The sequence below is a fragment of the Gossypium arboreum genome, chromosome 2 (assembly GCF_025698485.1).
Source record: "Gossypium arboreum isolate Shixiya-1 chromosome 2, ASM2569848v2, whole genome shotgun sequence".
Lineage (NCBI taxonomy): Eukaryota > Viridiplantae > Streptophyta > Magnoliopsida > Malvales > Malvaceae > Gossypium > Gossypium arboreum.
In genome coordinates, this window is record NC_069071.1 from 26,371,947 (window position 1) to 26,377,095 (window position 5,149).

The 5,149-nt window shown below is 35.8% G+C and overlaps 1 non-coding gene across 1 annotated transcript; it reads left to right on the top strand.

Annotated features, from left to right (window-relative positions):
* Positions 1 to 321: 321 nt before the first annotated feature.
* LOC128289813 (small nucleolar RNA R71) lies at positions 322 to 428 on the top strand. The gene has a single exon (XR_008279457.1). It is a non-coding gene; the product is annotated as a small nucleolar RNA R71 (small nucleolar RNA).
* The last annotated feature ends 4,721 nt before the right edge of the window (positions 429 to 5,149 follow it).

Here is a 5,149-nt window from a genome sequence, read left to right on the forward strand (position 1 = left end):
GCTGACCTATCTGAGTTTCGAGCCCTTGGATCGACGCTTGTTGATTTTTAAGAGTTGTCTTGGTGTTCTGAAATCGAGTTTCTGACACTGAGATGAATTTTGTTAGCATCCCCTCAAGGTTCGGCTTTTTCTCTTGTTGGTAGGGTGGTTGCTGAAAGCCTGGAGGGGGTGGTGGTCTCTGATTTCCTTGGACTCCCCATGAAAAATTTGGGTGGTTCCTCCAACCTGCATTGTAAGTATTGCTATAAGGATTGTTTTGGGATCGAGGATTGTTACTCATGTAATTTAACTTCTCGTTCTCCATGTTGTGACCATAGTGGTAACCCATGGTGAGGGCATCTTCACAAAAGGTCCTTGTATCTCTCCCATGCATCGTAGAGTGTTTCTAAATCCATCTGCACAAAAGAAGAGATATCATTACGTAATTTAGTCGTTTTAGCTGGAGAAAAATATTTTAATAAAAACTTTTTTGTCATTTGTTCCCAAGTAGTGATTGACCCCCATGGTAACGAATACAACCACTGTTTAGCTTTGTTTCTCAATGAAAAAGGGAACAATCAAAGGCGAATGGCGTCATCAGAAACGCCATTAATTTTAAATGTATCACATAGTTCCAAAATTTTTTCCAAGTGAGCATTTGGACCTTCGTCCTGCAAACCATCAAACTGAACAAATTGCTATATCATTTGAATTGTGTTAGGTTTCAGTTCAAAAGTATTTGCAACTACAACAGGTCTAACTATGCTCGATTCAGTTCCTGTTAAAGAAGGTTTAGTATAATCATAGATAGTGTACGGAGCAGGATTCTGATTAACAACAATCACAGAAGGTAGCAGATTTTCTTGGTTTTTAGCCATCTCCTCAGTTGTGGCTGAAGTATCGTCCTCTTGCTCTTCCTCTGTGTATCGTAAGCTTCGCCCTATTTCTCTTTGGTTTTTGCGAACTATACGATCGATCTCACCGTCAAAAAGTAGTGGTCTTGACGGGTTTCTTCTGGTCATAAACTAGAAAAACCTGTCAGAAGAAAATAAATGAAAAATTATAAAAGAAAATAAAAATTTAAATTGCTACAAAAGTAAAATGGCTAAAACAAAAAAAAATCGAGTGTTCCTAATATTCTAGTTCCCCGGCAACGGCGCTAAAAACTTGATGCGTGATATTCGTGACAGGTTTAAAAGATTTATGAATGAATCGTTCTTGAGACTAACTTATTATCACGATTAAGGCAAGTGTACCTATCAAACAGTAGTATAGTTCAGCAAGACCGGATTGTTGAACCCAAAGGAACTACGAGTACTAGTATTTACTTCCTTTTTATTATCTAGCCTAAAAATTAAGAAGTTTGGTTATCTAAACTAATTACTAACTAAGAATGCACAGAAAGAAAATTTGGGAAAATACTTATTAGAAATTTCGATTGATTAAGACAATACCTGATAAACCGTAATTTATACATATTTTTACCCCATGCTTAACACATTTTATGGATGATTTTTCCTTAGAATTGGTGAATTCAATGCTCCTAATGCTTTAATTTCATGTTTTATACTTAGTCGAGCATAGGAGAGTGAAAGGAACGACAAACGGGCCAAAAACGGAGAAAATGGGCCGAAGTACGAAATCAACACGGCCTGGACTTCCTCACACGGGCAGACCACACGGCTGTGTCAATTTGGAAGAATCGAAGCACGACTCACATGGGTAGAACACAGGCCCATGACATTCTAACAAGTTCGAGCACGACCTGAAGTAGTGTTACACGGGCGTGTCCCTGCCGAGCCCAAGTTGAATCCAATTCGAAAAAGGCTAATTTTGAGGTTTTTAGGCATTCCAATGCCTATAAATACACCCGAGAGGAGGAAGAACAGGGACATGGAGAAAATGAGGCACGAAACTACTCAAGGGAAGCCGATTGATCAATCTCAGAAGCCGGATTCAACATCAAGACTGAAGATCTCCCCTCAATTTCCCTTCAGGAGTTTTGGGTTTTCTTTATGTTCTGTATTAATTATTCTTCTAAGATGTTTTCCTTTTTAGTTATGAACTAAAACCCCTAAATACCCAAGGGGAATGAAACCTAAGACGAATCTTGTTATTATTTTCTGAATTGTATGATAAATATTTAACTTGTTCTTAATTATGTGTTCTTAATTCTTGTTTTGATATCCCAGGATACTGATTCAAGATAAGCTCTTAGGTGGAGGAGGAATAGACCCTGTCTAAGAGTACTTTTATCATAATTAAGCAGAGTTGATTGCGTGCCTAGAGATAGGGTGACAAGATTTTACCGGATTAGGGTGAAACCTAATAAGGGGATCCATAGATCGAGTTAATGCAACCCTAGGGTGTTAATTAGAGAAAAGTCTCAATTATTCAATCTAGGGATTAGACGTTATTAGTCTTGAATAGGGATAATAACATAACTTAGAGATCTCTACGAAACAAGTTAAATGAATAAATCGTCCGATTCGGAGTTAGAATAACAAGTGAAGTCTAGGTGGATTCTTCCTTAGGTATTGTCTTAATTCAGTCATTTTTCCAAAATTAATTCCCCAATTCTACTTTCTGTGAATCTTAGTTTAGATAATTAGTTAGTTAAAACAAAACCCCCTTATTCTTATGCTAGATAATAAAAAAGACAGTCATTACTAGTACTTTTAGTTCCTTTGGGTTCGGTCTTGCTAAAACTATACTACTGTTCGATAGGTACACTTGCCTACATCATGATAATAGTTAGTTTCAAGAACGATTCTTTGTAAATATTTAAAACTTGTCATCATGAAAATCACGACCAATACCTAAGGAAAAATCCACCTAGACTTCACTTGTTATTTGACTCTGAATCAGACGATTTATTCATTTGACTTGATCCGTAGAAATCCCTAAGTTATATTATTATCTCTCTCGAGACAAATAACATCTAACCTTAGGTTGAATAATTGAAATCTCTTTCTAATTAATGCCCTAGAATTGCATTAACTCGATTTATGGATTCCCTTATTAGGTTTCACCCTAATCCGGTAAAATCTTGTCACCCTATCTCTAGGCGCGCAATCAACTCCATTGAATTATAAAAAAATTTACTCTTAGACAGGGTCTATTCCTCCTCTGAATAAGAGTGTTAACTTGAATCAATATCTTAGAATATTAAAACAAGAATTAAGAACACATAATTAAGAACAAATCAAATATTTATCATACAATTCAGATAATAATAACAATATTCGTCTTAGGTTTCATTCCCTTTAGGTATTTAGGGGTTTTAGCTCATACTTATGAAGGAAAACATCTCAAAAGCTTAAAGTTAACAAAACATAAGAAAACTGAAAACTCCTGAAGGAACTTGAAGGTAGAACTTCAGTCTTGATGATGAATCCGGCTTCTGAGATTGATCAATCGGCATGTAGTCTACCCATGTAAGTCGTGCTTGGATCCTGCCAAAGGGACACGGCCTTGTGACACGTCCGTGTGAGGAACTCCAAGCCGTGTTAATTTCCCACGTGGGTCCATTTTCTTCATTTTTGGCCCGTTTCTTGCTCTTTTTACTCTCCTATGCTCTCCTAAGTATAAAACATGAAATTAAAGGATTAGGAGCATCGAATTCATTAAATCTAAGGAGAAACCATTCATAAATGGGCTAAGCATGGATAAAAATATGTATAAATTACAGCTTATCAGTTGGGGGCAAAATGGTAATTTTTCCTAGAATGTAAATCGAGTCCAAACGAATATGAAATGTGTGAAATTGATGATTAAAGTTATTTATATAGATCTGGACAATACAAATTTGAGGTTAGATCGAAGAACAGGAAATGTTTCGAATTAGTAGATTATGTACACGAATAAGTGTCGAGGTAAGTTCGTGTAACTTAATCGAGCATGTCAATATGTTAACTTGAATGTTATGTTTGTATGCTATATGATTTATATTTATGTGGTTATTATAAATGTGTGAAATGATTACATGTTCAAAAATGTTGGAAAAAGGGTAAAGTCTCGTTTGAATAGAATTTCAATGGATAAATGTGATTGCCTTATAAAATAAGGTCCTGAATTTGTTGCTGATAGGATTTAGCTCGGACGAGTAATCCTATTGATCTCATTATAGAAAGGACTTAGCCCGGATGGGTAATCTTGATATAATCCCTCTCGAGCATATGTTACAATTAGGATTTAACCTGGACTGGTAATTCTAATTGAGCTCTTCTAAGCATACAAAACAAAAAGGATTTAGCTTGGACTGGTAACCCTATAATACGATATGTGGGTCGAGAGTGTGTTCTTTGATTCAGAGCCCCAAAGGGTACTCTTAGATAAGAATTGACAGGTTATTGAATTGTACACCTTGAGTGTACTACTTGAGTATCCATTGGAATTTCAATGATTCAACAGACACAACTCTTGGCATGATAAGAGAATTATGGAATGAAATGAATAATGTCGTGAAGGAAAATGGGATGATGAGCTCATCCATGTTTACTTGATGTATATGAAAATTTTGTGACTAACATGTTTGATTGAATGTATGTGTTTAGGCAATTTGGCCAAGTTGATGGAAAACATGATATTGTATGCTTAGATTTAATAAACGAGATTGGTAAGTTTAGTTTCCGTTATACGAACTTACTAAGCATGTAATGCTTACTAGATCTTATTTTTCCTATTTTATAGTGCTCGAAAGCTCGCGAAGGTTGGAGATCATTGGAGCATTATCACACTATCCACTAGCTTATTTTGGGTATATATAGTAAAATCATTTTGGTATAATGGCATGAATAGGCTAACTTGGCCATAGATGGCTTAAATATATGGCTTGTAATCTAGACATTGGAATGGTTAGTAATGGTTGTTTTTGATATACTTGTAATGTCATACTATGGTACCTACATGTATGTTAAGTAGTTGATCAGATTATGCCTAACATATGGCATATACCAAAGTAAGATTATGAACATGTAAGCATGTAATGATATGCCATGTTGAATGATAGACTTTGCTTAATTTGAATTCTTGAAATGGTTGGTATTTGGATGTGAGTTTAAGTGCAGGCCATTGGTGAGATTTTGAGTGAGAAATGATGCTAGAAATGGCTTTATTTTGTCCACACAAGCATGTGTCTAAACCATGTGTGACACACGGCCTGGTACAT